We start from the raw sequence: 22,731 nt of genomic DNA on the forward strand, positions 1-22,731 counted from the left end.
ATATAATACCCATTCGTATTTTTGTTTTCAAAGATTGATAAAAGTTTTATGTTTAGAATGTAATTTTTCTTTTTAATTTTCATTAAACGAATACTATTATTATAATTTATTATTAAATATCTAAATTCGTTTTATTTCTCTTATATCTAAACAGAAATATATATCAAGAAAAAAAGGGAGATATTTCAAAAAATATTTATATTTAAATTGAATATTACATTTTATATATTTTTCCTAATTGATTTTCAGTCTTGTCAGTCAAAATGAAAATGTTTTGAGTTGCTTGCTAAATAATCAATTATACGAATGCAACGCGCGTCAAGAATTTTTCTCTCGGCGAAACACGCGCGAATAAAATTCTCGGTCGGTCGATCGAATCGTATGCGCGATCCTGTCCGATTGCGGCAATTAATTGTTCTTCGGTCGATCGTCGGACGCGTCGGAGGCCTCGATGCCGATCCTCGAGTGCATCTCTCTCAGAGCCAATCAGCCGCCGAGGTTCTCCGAGTGTCGAGTAGCGCGGAGCACACGCTCGCGCAATGTGAGGGCACTCGAGAGAAATTGGAACGCATCCCAAAGTATATATACGTAGGGCACCCGTTCTGCTGCGAGGAAACAGCCCGACACTCTCGAGACGGATCGTCCGCTTTGAACCCCGATGTTACCGCAACGCGACTCCGTAAGACGGACGATCGTTTATGGACAGCTCGATACTCTATCAGTCTTTCACGAAAGTGACGTCCGGAGAACGTTCGACGATGCAATTCGATTTGTATTTTAGAGATTACATCGTTTTAAAAAACGTAAACTTTGGAATGTCGAACTAGTGTTTACGATCTAAAACATTTCATAATTTTAGCCCAAGTACCGTTGTATACGCAGTATCGGCTCGTCATTACGCGAATATCGGTTATTTACGAAAAGATTAATGCAGCTCGACAATGTTGACTTCGCATATATGTGGAAAGGAAAAAAATCCATCACGCATTCATAAAAGCAACGTATAAAAATTCATAAATCATGCACGCGAGTTTCAATATTAAGCGCAACGGAGTGCGCTACGTCGTTTCATCGAGAAAGGATTATCGAGAAGGGTTGCGAATAAGAGGATGCACGGATTTAGATATGTATGCAGTGTAGATACGGGGGCGCGCAATGTCATCATTGATGACCGCACTTTGGTGGAGAGGCCAAAGCCACCGCACTTCCAGCTGGTTTAGCAGTCAAGGACGACTTGGGCGTCGAGCGATCCCATTTATCAGCATCGACGGTCCTGCCGGAATCCAGGATGCTCGATCTCAGGAGGTCGCCGCCACCGGAATGACGCTGCCATCTCGACAGAAGGATCAACGTACTTCGTGAACATTGGACAGAGATGAGATGAAAGGAAGAAAGGAATTCGCCTGTCGTCGGAGAAACAGTGAAAAGAAGGGAAGAAAGAACGCAAAAGAAAAGGAAGAGAGAAAATAGAATAAAGAGAAAAAAAAATTAAGAGGAAATTTAATCGAAAAAAGGGAATATAAAATTTAAATTACATCAAAATAATTTACAGAATAATTATAAGTACGTCAGAAACAAAAATCACGAAAAGAAGATAATGTTTGTTTCATACAAAAATAACAGACACAAAATGTGAAAGATAAAATTAAAAGTTTAAATAAAGACCGGCAATAAATACAAGTAGATAGAAGTGATTCCAAGTTAATCTCTTAAGGGACAGTCTATAAATCGTACTGCGAGCCGTAAACGAAGGAAGAGGGAAAGATTGAAAAAAGATGGCGATACACGCAGCGAATTTCATTGTCGAATTTCATTGTCAGTCGAGGGTTAAGCGGCCGCAGGCAGGGCCAGTAAGTTCCTGTTCCTCATCCAACTAATCCTACATTGGCAAGGCAATTAACTCCGAGCGAGCATAGGGATCTCCCGGTTCAGAGGTCTGTGTGCCTGTTGGTCCACATTCCTCCTCCCCTTCCAGCAATAGCTCTGGCATCGTCGTTCTCGCGACGACGACGACGATGACGGTGACGTCGACTCTGCTTGTAATATCGCGGGAGATTGTTTTAGCAAGAAAACCGTATGTCTGCGAGAGATCACAATATTCTTCCATTCACCCTGAGAGCATCCGGCTGCCGCCACTTTGCCTTCTGCAGCGACCGGAAAGATAATCAAACTTCTTACCAGGGTGCGCGTGTGCGCGCACAACCAAGCTTCTCGTTCCTTTCCCGGCTTTTCGAGATTTTCCTTCGTCCTTTCCTTTGGTCTCCTCTCTCTTTCTCGCTGTCTGGCCTACTCACACGTCCACTTCTCTGTTCTATCCGGTATCACCCGCTTGCGCGAATCTCGACTTAGTTATCTGTAACTAAGCTAATCTCAGCCAAGGAGTTGACTCAGCCTGGCAACGCGATTCCCTGCTTCTCCCCCACTCGCTTAAACACGAGTCCGACCGATCTCGCCAAAGCCTTTAGATTCCCTGCGTTAATCCAACCCCTCCAAAGTTGTATATGTACGCGGATCGGAACGCTCGAGCACTTCTCTGTCTTTCTCTTTCATTCTCTCTTATTATCTTTCTTTCTCCTCCTGTCTCACTAACTTTATCTGTCTCTTGTTCTTCAAGGCCGGCGACCATCGATGGCAAAGCCAGCGATTCTCCGGGACGAGTTAACGGTTGGCCACTTTTATTAGCGATCTCAATCGCCGATTTCGGTCGAAATCTCCCTCTCGGATGTGTTGTTTAACCTCAACTTCCATTACGAGCTCTCAATAATATACTATAAGACAAATATTTTTAGAAACTATCACGATGGAATTTGAAGAAAGAACTTTTTTGGAAACTTTCTTTTACATGAGGCCGAGAGAGATGACCGTATTAAAAAATTATTTTTAAACTTTCGGAAAAAAAGTTGGAAATTAGTTCAATATACTAACTGTTTGTAACCGATAACTACTAATCGTCATATTTCGAGAGCCATCATTATACCAATAACCTGATATTTCTCAGATAAAGCAAAGCAGCGGATCCATGTAATCCTTCATAAACGCGGGTGCGATATTAAGAATCATTAGAGGAACCGACGCTCCGGAACAAACGCTCTTTGACGAGCTACGCTCGAAGGTAAATCAAGAAACCTTCAGTTTTCAGCGAGTATCAGAATCGGGAGGCGAAAGGAGGAAAGATAGAGAATCTCGGTTAAGACGAAGCATCAATTGCTTCGTCGAGAATTGAAAGGACTTGATTAGTGATACGGATCGCTACCTTGCAAAACAGAATCCCCGTAAAATCTCAGACTCTCTTTTGCACGGGTTATCGCGAAAAAGCGTTGAATTGCAAATCGAACGAACAGCGATAATGCCATAATAACGATCGTGTCGGAATTGCCGAACTGTAACGCGCAAATGCAACACATCTAATCGCCGCATTAACGTTAATTATAAGCGTACCGGATGTTACACATTCGCCGATTTGGAGAACTTATCAACTGCATGTGTAACCCAAACGTGCTGTTCAGCAATTCGCTATCGATCGATTCTGCACGAATTCTTCAATAATTTCCATTTGCATGTAACATTATTTTCTGTAATAGGAAAAAAAAACAACGCGATTATTCGATAAAAAAATTATTTGACAGAAGTATTCAGTAATTTTAAAAATGAAAATATTTCAAAGAAATTAAGAACGATATAATATTTGTTTGTCGATTTAACTAAATATCCTTCTAAAGAAAACTAACACATTTTTAAAAATATTTATTATTAAAATATGACAGTGATATGGCCACTTTCTCTGCGACATGAAGAGAGAGAATAATTCCAGGATTTTTTAAATAATTTCTTGCAAAAATATATATTAAATAATTTCTAGCAAAAATATTATATATTAATGAAAAAAAGATTCTTTCTTTATGTATCATGCTTTTAGAATATTCAGAAAAAAGTCTGTCGCGATTCGCTAATTTTATCACGTATCGCGCAAATCTCGCGCCGCATACAATACATCATCTCCGACAATTTTACCTACATTAAGCAGGATGCATAATTCAAACGAATGGTTTTAACTTCGATGCACGTTATCATCGATATCGGCCGCCCGGACTTGCAGTGTATAAGTGTTCGTCGCAGAATATGACGGCGTAATGGACGTCGTGGCTCGCATTTCCGCCGTAGAGTATTGAGCACAATCCAGTAGGATTGTTCGTGTGACTCGTAATGCATACTTAAATACATTTCCTTGGCTGTTGCTACTAACGTATTTCAATGATTATAAAATTGACCGTACGTGCATCATTTTTTGCACAAATTGTCTCTCTTCTTCTTTCTCGTTTTATGTGTGTGCACCATCTTATACTTCAATTATTTTATATTTGTGTTATACTATTTATATTTATACATTGCAACTTACTACTTATGATTATAATCGATTTATTATTAAGAATTTTAGAATAAATCTTTGGATTTTTTAGCTAATATATAAATATTATTTGTAGCAAATTTTTCTTAAAATGGATTATAAAGATTAATTAAAATTCTGCCTCTCTCTCTCTCTCTCTCTCTCTGTTATATTTTTTATCTCTCCTTTTTTATTCAACAATTATAGTTAGCAATACTTTTTCTCGAAGAACAGCTATACGTAATAAATTATAATTTATATTATTTGTAACACAAATAAAATAACACAAATAAATAAAAAACAATACATTTTTAATATATTCATTGAAATTTTCATGCACAAAATACTATATTTTGTGTATCAAAATTTCAATAATATATTAAAAATGTATTTGTTTTTTATTTAATATGTTACAAATAATATAAATTATAATTTATTACGTATAGCTGTTCTTCAAGAAGAAGTATTGCTCCGTCTTTCGTGCTCTGCATACTCACCCTTTTCCACATGGATTAAGCGCGAGATCCTTTTCAAAAATGCAGCGACTCACCGGCGCACTCGTCACGACCCAAATACCTTCATTCATCGATCATTCTATCGTTTTCCGTCGCGATATAACGCCCTGCGAATTCCGCCCTCGTCAATATAAATCGCGTTAAACACAATCCAAAAGTATCCTTGAGCTTCGTGCGAAACGATAGAAGGATAAGCTCCCCATAAAAACAGTAATTTCATTCGATCATCTTAAAACTCGGTCATGTGCACAATTTCTATTTTTAAGTAAATATCTATTTCCAATGTAATTCCAGATACAATTTCACAAACTGGATAAATAATTATTGAATATTATGCCACTCAAGATTATTATTTTTGAGAATAAAATAATAATAAGATTCTAAGAATCTTAAATCTTACAGGAATTATAAATTCTAAATATTTATCAAAATTCTCCTTTTTGATTAAATATATTTACATTAAAAAAAACTTATGTAAGAAATTTATATACTAACAAATCAAAATGACATAACAATTTAAGTGTTTTTGGAGCTTCAATTTTATTTCACTTTGATATCCGTGTAGAATGAAAAAACGCGTGACATTATGATTCGTACCTATCAGAATGTTGCAGAAAGTGTAATCTCTTGCAACAAAATAGGCTGCACAACATAGATACGAATGTCGCAATGACATTCGTCGATATGAAATCCAACGACTGATCTCAACCGGTGACAGTTGCAATCGCGTATCAAAAAATAACACGACCGGCTTTAATCGATGTATATGTATGTACATACATAAAATTTGTCAACTATAGTGAAAATTTTCGTAACGTAATGCACATTTTAGAAACTAAATGTATAACTTACAATTAAATAGTTTTATTTTAAAATTTTTATACCAAGTTATACAATTCTGTTTTTAAAATTAAATTATTGAAAATAATAATAAAAGAAAGAAAAAGAGAAAAATTATTAAATCATTTAGAAAATGATTTGTTGAAACAAAATAAAAAATTTTACATATTTTTGACAAATTTTATTTTTTAAAGAGCTGTTTGATATGCTTTAGAAAATAATAATAATTAATTTTAATAATTAATAGCAATAATTAATTTGATTAATATTCATTAAATATTAATTTTATGAAAGATTCATTTATTTATAGAACACAATCAAAGATAAAAAAATGTATATATATATTATATGTATATGAAAAATACAATACATTTTTATATCTAAAATATATTCCCTTCAATATCAATTTGAACAAAAACATTATATTCTCCCATATACTTTTAATATTTTAATTTTTCACGTCAATTCTTAAATCTGTCTTGACTTTCTACCTTATGCAGTTAATTTTCAATGCAACGAATATACACCGTAATGACGCCGACAAAAGCGTCGCAATGCGAAGATCCGGCGGTAATCAAGCGTCACGATAGAGAACCGGTAATCGATGAAGCTTGCGAAAGAGAACGGTAAGACGCGAGCGATTTATGCGACGAAGCGAGCATGAAAGACAGCAGTGAGAGAGAGAGAGAGAAAGAAAGAGAAACTGATGAAAACTACAGACCTTCATGCTTCGCAGGGATGGAATATAACCGAGTGACCGAGTGGAGTTAAAGAGAGAGAGAGAGAGAGAGAGAGAGAGAGAGAGAGAGAGGCAGAAGGAGAGAGAGGGGGAGGGAGAGGGAGAGAGAGAGAGAGAACACGGCTGTGGCGAATTGGCGGGCAAACGACTCAACTCGACGAGGGTGATTCGGGGGTTGGCGTCTTTAAAATTCGAAGTGAGTTAATTTGATTATCGCCATAACGGTGAAAGGTGCATGGGGAGAAAGGGGAAGAGTAAAAGTAGAGGAAACAGGACGGGAGGAATATAATCCGGCTGTATAACGACGTCGGGCCTAGCTAGCTATTGCCGTCGACGTTTCTATTGTACGGCTGCTATATCGCGCCCCCTCTGCCGAAGCGAGCAGACGGAAGGGTGGCGGTGAACGGAGAACGGCTATACCGATTGGCCCCCAGCTGGGGCAGCAGTAAACATTCTCTCGCCTTCCCGTTGAAGCGACGGCGGCCCAGGAGAGGGTTGGCACACTCACTCTCTCGCTCCCTCATTCATCCTCCTTCGCGATCACCGTTCTTCTCGCACCCTCGTGGTTCTATCTCGCTGTCCCCGCTCTCTCCTCCCGACAGCCTCCCCACTCTTACGAGCTTAAGCCCGATTTAATGGGGTGGAAACGCGCGGCTCGATCAAGTTGTATTCAATTATCCCTCCTTTCCGTCCTCCTACTTCGCCCGGGCCATCTACAGAGTGTCTCGAAGAAAATTTTCTTCCTTTCTTCGGCCCCCGCGCAACTCAGCTGGCCTGTTCTGGACACGCAGATTGTAAAGGTGTTGGCAGCCCGGGGTAACCCAAGATCGATCTCAATGGATGACAAGAATCCATTTAATCCACCAGAATAGTCTTGATCAAAATCGCGGCGCGTGTCGTGAGACAAAATAAAATAATAGTTTTTAATTTACTTTTATAGACAAGCTGTCGTAAAAAGATTGAAAGATGCGGCGATTAATCAACTACAAAACCCGAAGGAAATAATGCGTTTGAATATTTGAGAGACACAAATTTTACGCAATTTATTTCGAGAGAAAACTATTACGTGTTGAATAATTATTATTAGAAGATGATGGCAGAGGTAATAGGATTAAGACAGTTCTCGTTGAAATAAGATATATAACAAACAAGCTTAAATATAATATTACAATTTACATCTTTAATTACATTCTCTTGTTTTGACTACGAGATAATATCCTATTCAATCATAATTAATTTCATCAACCATTTATATTTTTGGCCCTTCAAGTAACAAATACTTCTACTTGCTCCATATTTTACAATGCTACATTACATTGCAATATTATCATTCAAAAAAAAAACTGAAGAAATGCTTAAAAATTTTTATTATATTATTATGTATATTATTACATTATTTTTAAATTGTTAAATCCAAAAATTTAGAAAGGTAATATTTATTTAATTATATTTTTATAATTTTATTTAAACGAAATGTATAAGAAATATATAAGAAAAAAACAAGGAGAGAAGTAAAAATATATTTCATATTTATATCATCAGAGATTTTATGCAATATCTAATTATATCTCTTTTACCTTATATAAATTGTTCAAAATTTTAGCAATAATCACAAATAGGTAATCGTGATATTCTCTTCAATGAGATAAAAATTTCAGGACGTATACGTGCCTTCTAAATAATACATCTAATAAACTCGTGTTATAAACATTATCTCGTCCGTGTCAGTAAAACAAAGCGCGAAGTGAAAGCCGCAAGTAAATTCGCGAAGTGCACGCTGTCATTTTATCGTCCCGACGCTTTTTCCTCGTTTTTTCCCGCGGCATTTGCGGCATTGTTCTATCCACGTAATCCGTTCTACTGGCCTGTTATCCCACCGACTTCGCTCCTTCACCTTTACTCGTTCCCGACGTTTGATTCCCTCGTTTCCCGCTTTTCGTTCATATTCTACCGCAAACAAACGTGCGAAATTGTAGAACCACGTCGATTAAAAACTCAGTATTCGCAGATTACCGCAGTTTGTTCTCGCTTATCACTCGCTAACTTTATTAACTTATCAATTGCATTATTCATTATATTTATTTGTATTACGAAGCGAATTATTTAGTATTAATATTTATCGTTATTTTCTTATATAACACACAATTGCTTTATATTTGTATTCATCATTGATAACACGAGTCTGGCGTTTTTTTTACAAAAGTGTGTTTTGTTCGAATGATTTTGTTTACACTGATTCTAAATATCAACTCCAATTTTTCCCAACATCTACAGTTTTTGTGTCATTGTTTAAATATTAATTTTGGTAATATTAATTTTGATAATTTTTATTGTTAATATTTAATAATTTTTATTTATATAAATAAAGTTTATAGTTCTTTTAATTGAAATGACCAAAAATATCCTTACATGTTAGGTAAAATCTAGGATCATAAGTTACGATCCAAAATCAAGTGAGGGCTCGTCAAGAGTTAAAGTCCTGCAAAAATTATTTTTACAGACTTGTATATGACGCTGCAAATTTCATTATCTTTTATGACACAGCGGCCATGTAACCCTGCATTATCTTATCGCGCGTAGCGCAATTTATTACACACGTTATATTCCTAAAAATTATTTATAAAAAGATATATCACTATCTCACGATTCATTATATAATTTTTTAAAAATCTGCTGTTCCATGCATAATCATTTCGCAATATTACGCAAAGCCATTTAAGTATTGCAACTGGATCCGATAAACTGCAAGATATCGGTCAAAATGATAAAGACCGCGTGATGTTGCTCGCAAAATCCAGGAGTTTCGATGCAATACAGTGTCCGGATCTCCCTCTATCCTCTACCTCCTATCCTCCCCCCTCTTCCTCCTCCGATACGTCTCTTCGCTCTTTACAACAACGGCGCGCTGCTGCTCTATCCTCGATGCCATCATCCGCGGCAATTATTCGCAGCCGAAGGGAAGCGCGTATCTACCGATTTCGCCCGAACTCCGTTCAAAGGGACGACTTTCCACACCCTCGCCCGTTTTCTCTCTCCACCCTTCCGTTCGCGCGACCAGCCAACCGCTCCCGCAATGACGATCGCAACCAACTGCTATGCACCCCGCTTGCGCTGCGAATGTGTGCCGGAGGGTTTATGCGAACGGCTACGGGACGTGTTTGCGTCTGCTGTGTGCACGTGTATGCACGCGAATGCGTATGTGTGCATCTCTGTGCGTGGCGAGAGCCGTAGAGCTCTGCAGCAACTGCGCCAAACTTCGAATTAGCGACGAACTTCGAGATTTACAGTACAATTGCGCGACCCCCCTCCCTCCTCTCCTCCCCGCTCGTAGCCCAACCCTTTCCACCCATTTATGCCGCCGCGGCCGAAAGAATTGCCTCGTTCGAGATATATGCGCCACGTATGTATGGTATGAAGGTATATATGTGCCCGCGTGCGAACGTGCACAACAAACACGATAGCACACAACGCCTCGCATAGGTATACTCTATCCGGGGCGTGATATTTACGCAAGCGGATCGTGGTAATACCACGCGCCTATCCGCTGAGCCTTTCGCATACATCAACCTACATTCCATTGGCTAAATCACGCCGGGAATCTTACATCGTCCCATGATCGAACGCGTGTTGCCGTAAGTGAAGCGAATTTCATCGTGACGCCAGTAGATGATGATTAAGTCGGCGCAACTGTAATTAACAATTCGGCAATTATAATGTGCGTTAGCCGTGCAACATTAATCCAGGATCTTAATATAATCCGAAAATCAAACATTACGACGACTTTTAAAAATGAAAATTGCGCTTTCGAACAGAATTTTGGTTAAACAAAGGATCTATTCCGGACTGATGAGATTAAAGATGAGAGAGATTTCCGGCACTTTTGAAATATCACATATAACGTGTTATTTTCAAATCTTCGGTCATACATTATGAGAAAATTAAACGGATCCAGGTCTATGTAGAATGGAGAGATGCAGGTATCCAACGGTTTTGGAGTATCCGGCATTATACGGAGAACGCGGGGCAAGTTTGCGTGATTCAACCAAGCAAGTAAACTTTGACCACGTTCTAGCTTAATTTGCGATGACAATTCGCTCGACCATGAAGAACGTTGTCTCACTGACAGCTTATCGCACTTTGGCAAGCTCGGCATGACATCCGAAGATAAATGTCGAATCGGCGTTTCTCGACAGTCTTATTTCTCAAAGAAAGATGAAAAAATGATATGAATGATAACGAGTCGACAGAGAATTTTGTAGATTCTTAACACATGTGACAATTATCAAGATGATGAAATATTAGTTATTATAAAGATGTTTCGTTTATATATATTTTCCTGTTTGAATTTAAAATGAGTCATTAATAATCTTAAAAACAGGCTTGCTGAAGACGAATGTAATATTTTATTTTTAGAATTTATATAAAAAAAGAAATACATTATTTTTATTAAGATATGTGCAAAATATTATAATATATTTTTTTAAATATATGCAAGATATTATAATATTATGACTACATTTCCTATTCACAATATTATAACTTATAGAAAAATAAAAGAGAAAAACTTTCGAGAAAGATATCTTACATAATATTCCATATAAAATATATGGTATTTTTAGCATTCAAAAATATTTTTAGAAGTAAAATCTTTAGAGTTAAATTGATAAACGAAACTCTTTCGAGTTAATGTTCTTTCAACAAATATTTAATTTTACAGGTCTATTTTTTTATAATATGTCATATCTAAGAAAAGCATGCATTGACAAAACCCATAGATAAAAGCCACGAAAGCGTAATCATCAACACGCGAACTTGCCTTTTGTCCGACAATGGCGGCGATCCTGTTTGCAATCAGTGAAGTGTCGCGTCACGCGTTGACGGGCCCGTCCGCGCGAAAAATCCGTCAAAGTACTACAAATCTACGTCGCGATGCGCCGATTGACAGTTGTCGAATGCAGAAAGATGCGAGGAGAGTAACTGCGCGCTCTAAAACGAGGAGATGCGGCAGTGATATATTGCCTTGCCCTTCGCGATCGCATCCGTTTCGATAAATTCCGCAAGAGTCGAAAAACCAAGCAGTCCTTCAATATCGAAGCGCAAAAAATCGATTAATGTCCGGCTTCACCGACAACAAATAACTTCTCCGCGGTTAAGTCTCTATACACTATTTTTCTTATATTGAAAAACTGAGATACACCAGGTTACTACATTTTTCCACATCTTTATTAAATACGAAATATTTCACCAATTCGGAATTGACGTTTTTTTATAAATTTTATTAATTTACGCCATGTTCTTCAATGCCGTAACTTTCAAATATTTAATTTTAGGTATCTTTGTTCCCTTAAATTAATAAATAAATTTAGTTAAAATTTAATCAAACGTTAAATAAAGTGTAAAGTTTTGTTATCTACTTACAACGAAATTTTGAAAGTGAACTTATAAGAACTTACAGTTTCTTATTTTCAATTGCTTATAAATTAAAAACTTCAACGAATGATAAATATATATTATTTATTATAGGAGAAATTTAAAATTAATAAATGGAAGTAAATAAAATCTATTATGTTATAAATAGAATGCGATTATTTCCAATTTATTATTATGTTATTTATACGCTTTTTAATCCGATTAGAGATAATTTTAATTTTTATTTGAATAAAGCTGAGAGATATAAGCGGAAAGTGAAAAACAATTTGTGTATGTTTGTAACCGTGTAACTGTTCTATTTCTATTTCTCTATGTCGCAATCCTGATAAGGATTATAGTAACGCAATCCTTATCAGGATGACTTTTAAGTTGTATCATTGTGATAAACTCGTGCTTTGCATATCATGCATGAAATGCATGTATCACAATAATTAATAAAAAATATATGTATGAAAAAAATAGAAAGAAAATATAGATAATATAAAATAATATAAAATAAAAAGAGAAAACACACATATGTGTAAAAATATTGCGGTGAGCAGTCTGAACTAATTGATATCTATATTTTCATTCTATATTTTCAACTGATACTGTTAAATATTCTTATATAATATAAATTCTAGCTAACTTGTTACGTCACGCAAACAAATTCCTTTCGCAGTTTTTCTCCTAAATAATTCGACGTTCGCCGGAAATCCACGACGAGGAATGCTAAGGAATTCTAGAAGGACGTCGTACGCGCGTACGCCCCTTTTATTTCTGTTGGCCTTTTCGTTGCGTCGCGAAGAATTTAACGCGACGAGAGAGAAACCCGAAGATCGTGCATGGACTCGGACATTTCGAGGAAGATGCCTGAGCGAATCCGCTGGAGTTCAACGGCGGGGTTTAAGACTGCGCAGAGTTAAGCCCGCGACCCCGGAACCAGAGAATGTGGTCTTCCCCGGGCCAGGCGTGTAACTTCATGCCAAGAGTATTCGAAATACTCAACGATGAAGTATGCCACGGTATTAGAGGTCTGCAGCCTGTAACAAAGCAAGCCCTCCGGGTACCGGAGTTTACACACGAGTCTAGGCATCCGCCGTTGCCGTCACCATCCGCCATCAGGGAGAGAACGAATGTTAATGCAACCTCGAAAACTTTGTCATCGACGCCGACGACCCGTTATGAGACCGATAAGCTACCGCAAGGTCAATGAGTTGACTCGAAACCCACATGAAACTGCGAAACGTTTTGTTTAAGTAGTGAGATTTCGTGTAAAGGACTGTACAATCACCGGAATTATTGAAATTTTAATAAGTTGAACAAACACTGCAGTAGAAATACAATTATTTCGACTGTTTTCTCGTAATTCTATTTCATTATTATCATAATTTATTATTAAATATTTATTAATAAATATATAAATATATAAAAAAAATTATTATTAAATATTTTTAATAACATACAAATAATACATATAATCTTATTATGAATGTTCATATTTAATAGTCAAATTGTTACCAAAATTTTTATAATAATGCAATATCATGTTATATAACCATAACATACTATGCATAATTAAATAATATAAGTAGAATAAAAATAAATAAAATAGAGTAAATAATGTATTTTTTAAACAGACAGGTGCTCTCAAGAAAAATTTTAAATTATAATAAAAATTAACGCATACATTTTAAATCCAGAATGGCATAATAAAATTTCTTTGTTCTTTAATAAACCGATTAATCTAAAATAAAATACATAGGTTTTCTTAATTTTGCATATTTTAAGAAAAGCATAAAAGCATTTTAAATGTATTTATTCTATATAAATACTTATTATCTCTGTTATTATGCATTTTTAATTTAATATCTTAATGCATATTAAATATTTATTGTAACTTTATTAATTTACTTATAAATTTATAAACATAAATAAAGAATATATATTTAATTAAAACTCTGAAAGAGTATATAAAGTTCTTAAAAAAATAGTACAGACGGTATACACATGTTAGGGATATTAAAATATAATATTACAATGAAATAAAATTATTAGAAAATTTAAGGAATATAACTTTACGGATGTACTTCGAAATGTTCTCGTTGACAATACAATGTAAGATGGAACACGATAAAAATTCAGCCGAAAAATAGTGAAAACATCTGTTATCACTGCGCAATTCGTACGCACGTATGCAAAGAATTCACAAAGAAAAATGCAATTCATTGCCGAAACATATGTCGGGTTTCTTCCTCTTTTGCGACCGAGTGTATCTTTCCTAAAAGGCGACCAGCGGAACAATGCTTTTAACTTTATAGTACTACCATTCGACTGTGTTTTCTTGACCTCTTGAACTCTTATACTACAGACTCGGTTGTTAACCGGACTGAGAGAACTGAGGTTTCAGACAATAAATCAATCAGCGTCATGTTACTTTTATTAATTTGACGCAATAGCCTTGAGAATTTACATTCTAATATATATCATTGATGACTATTTTATATAATTATAGACGGCATGCGCATAACCTTTTTATAAATGCCTTTTAGTATATTTCAGATAATAAAAAACATATGTTTTTTCTATATCTCGTTTCTTATTAATTATATTATTGTTGTATTGCAGTTTATTATTATATATTGCAGCTAAATATTTTATAGTTATAGACAACATATAGTAAAATGTGTAAATTTAATTTAATAATCTAATATTTTTTAAATAAAAATAAAATATCAAATCGTCAGATTCTTATATTGTATAATAATGAAACTAATTATAATTTATTGTTTCGTTATTTCTATTCTTGAATAATAAAATTATTGAATTATTAAATCATTTTCTCAATCGAGCGTCTTTGAATAAAATATATAATTAGTATTTTATATTCATCTTAAAATATCTAAAAATATATTACATATAAAAAGTATAGAAAAAAAATAAACACTGGAGCACATTTTTTAGCTGCGTAAATTATCAAAATCTAACACGATATATAATAAAAACAAAAAATTAAAAAACAAAACATTAAAAAATTGAGGAAAATTTAGTTTCTATAATAAGTAGACTGCGTTTCTTGCTATAAATTTTTTCACTTATTAATTTATGGATTTTTTTGATTAATATAAATATATATTAATATATGTGCTCGCGTTACACACATCGTCGATGTATATAACATCTTTAATATCTTGAATTTAGAATAACAATGCTTTCCGCAATTAGATTTTGTGTGTTTTCGAAACAATATATATGTATAGTGCTTGTAAAATTCTGTTGAAACACTAGAATGCAAATTTTTTTTTTAAATTCAAAATTAATATATATATTTTCAGAATTCATTATTTCTCAAATCTTCTTACTTATATCGGATTCATAAACATATAATATTTATATAAAGTCCGACGTTCAATAGTAATTGAATAAAGTATTTGAGCTGTGTATGTGATTATATATCATTTATCATATTATCAAATAATTATCTTCGATAATTATCATGCATATTATTCTTAAAAAAATATATTATACACAATTTTTATAATCAGGGATTTATTGTTGTAGTTGTATATTATTATCAATGTTCTAGAGAGAAACACACGAGATTACAGTAAATGCATCACTGAATGCAAACATAGCCTGCATACGAATATAAATGTAAATATGCCTGCATACGAATATAAATGTAAATCACTTATGTAAAAAGAAAAATAAGAACGTAATGATTTCTAATCGGTTAACTAATTAACTCTTACACTTGGAATCTTTACTTTGGATCGGATGGATAAAGTGCATGTGATAATTGGGTATTGACCTTGAAGAATGAGATAGAATGAGATAGCTTTATGAATAAATAGCGTTCACTGTCGATGTGCTTAACTCGTGCTACACTGCGTTAATCTGATGCAACGAGTCGGATCGAACGGTCAGAATTGGTCGGTTGTGTCAAATTTGATTGCTAACTTATTGTTAGTTATTAAATATACATATAAATATAATTTACGCCTGATAAAATCATTTCGATAGTATCAATGCAGTTTGCAACGAAAATAAAAGTGAGAGAGTGCTAGTGATTCTTAGAAGAAACAAGGAATCGACAACTGATAAAAGAATCCCTTTTACGATTGTTGTTCCTTTATTTTTATAGTAAGTATATTTCTATAAGAATGATAAAAATCTAAAGCGTAAGAATATATATATATAAAATAAGAAAATAAGATATAAATATAAAATATCTAGACCTTTTTATTTTTCGTGCTATATATAAATTTTAAAAAATATAAGTATTTCAAAAATACTTGTATATAAACATCAATATCTTAATAGAGTTTGAATACATTTCATGAAAGCTGATGGAAATATGTATCCATCAGTCGTATTTCATCAAACCTAGTATTGATATTTTTCTGATTATCTCGTGACAAACATTTTTCATCGGAATAAAAGCATGATGTAATTATCGACTCTGAAAACGTCTTATTGTCAATGTATGCCTCGAAGCGAGAATGACTTTCGCATAATGCGATTACAAAATTTCATTTGACAAGAATCTTCCATTTCACCAGAATGCGCACTTTGCATAAGTGCAGGAATGATTTCCTGCATGAGCAATACTCTTCATATTTAATAAACGAGTATCTTATTTCGCGTTCTCCGATTAATTGCAGAAAAGATAAGATATAAAACGAGATAAGATATAAATAAATCGGGACAAAATTACAAATCATATATATATTATAATCTTAACTATATAATAAACTATATAATATTATGATCTAAACTTTACAAATATAATTATCCTTCATGACTTGTTTAACAAAGAATAAAAATATTCGAAACTACATAAAATCTTTCATAATTTGCTAAAATATTAATAAAACTAAAAAACAATATTAATTTTTCTATATATAATAATAGCTATAAAAATATTGTATTAAAAAATATAAATATAACTTTTTCTTAAATAAAAATATAAATATATACTTCAAATAAAAATTAATTATTTAAAATAAAAATATAAACTTTATTTTAATATCAATTAACTTTTTATTGTGTAAAATTATAGTATTATTCACTTTAATATCTATAAATTATGCAGTTGCTTGTTGCTGTAAAGCTATTAAAGCTCTTGATGTCCAAGATGTATAAAATATACTGCATAATTTAATTTCAAACATCCTAGCTGTTACTTTATTTACAAGAAAAAATATATAGAAATAATTATTTAAAAAAACGTTCAATAGTTAATCCTAATTTCACATATAGATTCACGTTTTATCGATTTTTTTCTGTCGTTTTCAAATTCAATCATCATTAAAAATTAATTTAAACATAAACAATAATTTAGACATACATTACAATTCTAAAAATTAATCATAATTTCCAATTAATTGTCTAGATTGATTTCTTGCGTATTTACAATGCTTATAATTAGATTATGCAGTATATTCTATACATCTTGGACATCAAGTGCCGTCAATATTTTGCGTCATTAGCGCTTTCTCAATCATCTGAGCATCCAAAGTGATCTCATCGTTCTTCGCCATTGGTGAAAGATAATTATGCGCAAACATCGGACAGGTAAACGCAATCGTGCCAAAGTAAAGCGGATTGTTAACGCCGGCAACAGAAAATCGCGTGGACCTCTTCAAACATTTGCGAATCTATGCGAGAAATCGATCGAGTTGGAACGTGACAATGCAAATCGATGACATTACATCGTGGACGAGATGATATTTTTCACCGTTAAATTATTAATATTCAATAGAAAAAATGACTTGATAACGAAAATTTAACGGTATTAAAATCTAATGCAGTAACTCATGAATGTAAATGATATTGCAAAATTGATGATCATATAATATATTTAAATATAAAATAATATAATATACAAAAGAGTTTAATATGCAAAATATCAAGAGTTATATTTAATTATTATTATTTAATATTTTGATAATTAAAAATTTGTCATTACTAGTGTTATTGATGTTATTAATATTATTAATTGATATGCCCTACTATATTATCACAAAATAAATGCACCAAAGAAATAATTTATGATACACCTGTCGCTATATATATATATATGTTTTTCTATGCAATAATAATTTTTTAAATATGCGCCCTATAAAACGAAAAATAAAAGCCCACCCTACCATTCCTTTAACAATTCAACTCACGAGTTAAATAATTTTTTAAAGCAGAAAATCATGGCGTGATTTTACATTAGAAATAATGATCTCAGTTGTGGTTTTCATAACGACGAAATTTCGCATTGGCAAAACCAAGCGAGTCGGAAACTAAGCTGCTGGAACGCGCGTAACGACGCAAGCAGACCGATTTTGCAAAAGAACCAATTCTGCAACGTCACGACGATTATTATATAAAAGAGGCTCATTATAATACATCGCAGTGTCAGCGCAAAATACCGCCGAGTTATCGTCGATTTCCTGCACACTCGAGCGAACACTTTGCTTGTACTTCACTCGTGGTCCCGATGATATTTCGTGTCCCATCAATTTTGACGCGGAATGCACTTCGCGTTTCATAAACGATCAAATGCATAAAACAATAATATGTGCTATTTTTAATTTATAGCAAAAATCAAACACAATTTCTTTAATGCATTTTTAAAATACATATCACATTATATACTTGATTTTTATTATAAATCAAAAATAAAGTGGCATCTTTTAAAGTAATTATAAATAATTTATTCTAACACGAAGAATGAAAAGAATTAAAGAGAATATAGTTTCAGTTATGCTAATATAGTTTCAATTGTGATGCTAATATAAATCTAAGCCCACTTTACATCGACTTCGGTATAGATTGTTTGTGAATAGTGTCAACTATTGACACCGGTTACAAGCACGTCGCGACTAGGATTTTTCACGACACATCTTCACGCTATTTCACCGGCGAACTTCGTAGACAGAAGGATCTACAGGCATGACGGCGGTTCGTTGAAAAAGCGACGAAGAAGACACGAGCGAACCATGCGAGGGAAGAAGAAAGGGGCTCGTAACCCCGCAGGCGGTCGCGGCAACGTTATTTATTGCTCGGGCCGATGAGTGTCATTTAAAATTTCGATATAAATTAATTTAAGGGGGTAAAGGGGGTTTCCAGGACGGTCGCAGTGGTACGGGGCGTAATGGCTCGGAAAATGAAGTTCTTGTAGCCTTACCGAGAGAGAATCTCGCCCACCGTCAGCTCGCCCCCGCCCCCCCGTCCCTCCGCCCTTCCTGTTCTCCGCTCTAGCACTCTTACCCTTACACCTCTTCGCCACCTCAAGCGTGTGCCGTCCCCCTCCGCCTCCCTGCCCCAACCTTCAACTTCATCCCCTTTCATCCTTCCGCTCCTCTCTGCTCTTATTCCCGGTCTTACCCGTTCGCTCGCGGAGACTCAACATTGCCTGGTGAAATATCCCTTTGCCTTCGCTCCGCCAGGCTTCCATCCACGCCCAAGCACTCCGCCTCGCCATTATCTTAAGTAAACAGACTACCTGCGCGCCGGGAAATTCCAGATAAAGTCACATGTTATCAAAATCCACCCCCGGGCCGCTCTCCCCATCCCTGGTTCGCGGCCGCCCTCAAAGCGTCCTCCGAGCGCGTAGCTTGTCGTTAATTCCGTTAAGTCGCGGCCTTACGTTCAACGTGGCAAGCAGCCTGCGAAATCGCTCGAAGAGCTACGCCGCTTCTGGTAGCAGTCGAGTGTGTGGAATTCCTAATAAGGAATTTCGAAATGATATCGGCAGTAGCTCATACAGTCTCTGCTCGTTTGCGTGATAAAAGGATCGACAGATGATTGTTCTGATTCTGATATTGTTAGCGTCATCTCTTCGATAAGAATTTATATCAAGAAACAAATACGTGTGTCTAAAAATTCGTTGGGAGAGAGACTTGTAACTTTCCATCGAGCTATCAATCCTTTCAATTACTATTTATGCAAGATTTCTAAAGTATATATATATATATATATATATATATATATATATATATATATATATATTTGAGCATAACAATCTACTTTGAATAAAAGTCCAAAATAGTCTATAAAATACATAAATTATAATATTATAATATCATAAATCATAAATTACAAAATTATAATATTTTATATACTATAAAACTTTTATATATTATATGTATATATGTGTGTGTGTGTGTGTGTGTGTGTGTGTGTGTGATTGAAAATTTTTAATAAAACTAAATTCTATTTTCAAGTTTAAAGTGAACGCTCGTTTTTCGATATGCAACATTGAAACATATTAGTAATTAATTCCAAAAATATACTACAGAATTTTTTAAGTTTTCCTTTACTTTCTTTTAGTTTTCTTTTAATTTTTTGACTTATAAACAAAGCATTCTTAAAAATAAGTCATTTATATTACATAGTAAATATCAGATTTGGAAAGCTTGAAACTGAAGTATAATATCTTTCGACATGTTGCAATCAATTTGCAGAGACCGAAAAAATAGTAGAGAAAAGGACGAACGGTAGAAGAAATCGGTTAAAAAATCAATAAATCAATAAGCTGAAATAAAATTAGTCGCGAAATTTTTCTTTTGCATTTATATTTCAATGTACATAGTAGGAAAAAAGAAAATAATCTGTGTGAACAGGGATTTTTATGTAGGAAAGGATTTTTCTGCGTTCACCTCTTCAACTTTGGGATCATAAGTATTCCCGGGGTGTCTAGGCATGTCGCATGAGGCCAAGAATTATCGGTATGTGGCTCCAATGTCCCAGTATATGGCCGCTACAATCAGAGTGGCACGCGCCCTCGACCATCCCTTCTCCTTGTAGCTTCCCTAACCCTCCCCCGGAACCTCGTCCGTGTCGTCGACGACGAGACTAACCCCGAAGAGCGATTCCCCAGCACTTCAGTGATTCCCGAGAACGCGCGCCCGCCCGTTGTCGCCCCCGTCCCCTCGGCTCTCCCCGCGCGAATACCTGAAGATGAGCAGCTGGATACCGGATGCACACCGTCGCATACATTCCCGCGAATGCATACGTTGCGGAGAACGTCGGAAGTCGGTTTGCTTGCGGTCTAAATACCGATAATGCTCCCATTGCATACTATTCTTTCTTTCATTTATTTATTTTATTTATTTATGCTTAAGAAGTATTTGTAAAATTTAAAAAATTTTAAATTTAAGATTAATTTTAATTAAAGAAAATTCAAAATTATAAAAAAAATTTATAATATTTATTCATTAATTCAAAATTAATAAGCAACAGATTATGAGATGATTAACTTTCGACTAATATATACATATATAAGCTGTATATAACAAGGATAAATTAAATTTTAAATTTATAATTATTTTTAAATTTAAAATTTACATGATTTATTTAAAACATAAAATTATGTACTTAGAATGGCTTTATATTTAAAGTAAATCGTTACCAATTAAAGTTTAATAAATTGTAAACTTTTTGTTCTCTCTGAACGATATAATAACAGTTTTTATAAAATGCTAATATTATTTATATATTCTTTTTAAAATGAACTTATAATTAATATTTTTATAAAACGTTACTATTATTCATATATTGAGAGAAAATAACTTTATCGATCCTGCGCGATTTTACATCTATATTTGAGAAAAAGAAATAATTTAAAAATTCTAATATACTTAAAAAGATTAATGAATTATTAAACAATTTACTCTTAAATAATTTCAACTTATAATAATTTAAATAGTTTAAACACTACTATAAAATAAGTGAATATTGTATAGAATTATATAGAAAATATAAATATTAAAATATATTTGTGTTATAAAACATATATATAATTAAAGTAAAAAAAAATTATGTAATTGATATCTTATTTCTGCGCATTTCGAAGGGATAATCTCTTGTTGATTTCTCAATGTTATTTATATTCATTTTATAAATTGCGACGTACTATATGTTCATTCTCGATTTTGTAAAACATTGGCAAATTTTAAATATTACACCCTATATAATGCACGCTTTGCACCAAACGGAGTGACGTCACGCAATCTCGCTTATTACGACTACTTATAATAATCATAATCGTATCGTTTTCAAACTCACCCATGATACTTTCTCGATCGCCTCCTCCTCGTCCCTCCGTCATCCTCTCGCACGGATAATTCCTCGTTTTCGTACGATACATCCGGATTTTCTGGAAAAAAATACGAAACGGACGCGTTTTTAAAGCGGCGCGAAAGTGGCTATGCCAGAATGATTACGCTGGCAACAGCATATTATTTCGCATAGAATATAGCTCGGCGTTTCTGTAGAACAATCGGGGGTCGAGGGGGATCGAGGGGGATCGAGGGATGGTCGAGGGGGGCTCGAGGGGCGTCGAGGAATGCCGAGCTATATTCTATACGAAATAATTTGCTGTTGCCAGCATAATCATTCTGGCATCAGTGGAGTGGCAATCATCCAAGAGACAATAATTTGTGCTAATCTTGTCGATCCTGCGCGCAAAGTACGCGACTTCATATCTAAACGATATAATATATGCTAAAGAATGGATTCAATATAATATTAAATACCTGTCGCCGCTAATCTGTGAAATTTTTCCAAAAAATGCGAGCCGTTAAATCAAACGCGAGTCCTCCATCGTGGAGTGAACGCGGACACTGCATCCTTGTGGCACTTTACCGCATTAAAAATTAAATTGTTGTGCTCCGTCGATAAAAATGCACAAATTCACAATTTGCATCCAAGAGGTTTATATTTGGCAAAGCGATAAATTTAAACAATGAAAATGCAAAAGGTATTCTTGATTTAATGTGGAACAATTTTACTTTAATAGAAAAGATCATAAGTATCTCTCAATATATAAATTTAACTTTAATGAC

The 22,731-nt window shown here is 34.2% G+C and overlaps 1 protein-coding gene across 2 annotated transcripts in view; it reads left to right on the forward strand.

The window, feature by feature from the left end:
- Nucleotides 1-22,731, forward strand: part of LOC105257365 (4-coumarate--CoA ligase 1) — a 92,254-nt gene that overhangs the window by 64,289 nt on the left and 5,234 nt on the right. The window contains exon 1 of one of the 2 annotated variants that reach the window (XM_011267933.3): nucleotides 15,775-16,030. The exons of the other annotated variant lie outside the window; for it this stretch is intronic. The gene's annotated coding sequence lies outside the window, so the exon portion shown is untranslated. Of the gene's footprint in view, nucleotides 1-15,774; nucleotides 16,031-22,731 lie in introns of those variants that run through there. 2 annotated transcript variants of the gene reach the window in all.

Source organism: Camponotus floridanus, unplaced genomic scaffold (genome assembly GCF_003227725.1).
Source record: "Camponotus floridanus strain SB8 unplaced genomic scaffold, Cflo_v7.5 scaffold54, whole genome shotgun sequence".
NCBI classification, from domain to species: domain Eukaryota; kingdom Metazoa; phylum Arthropoda; class Insecta; order Hymenoptera; family Formicidae; genus Camponotus; species Camponotus floridanus.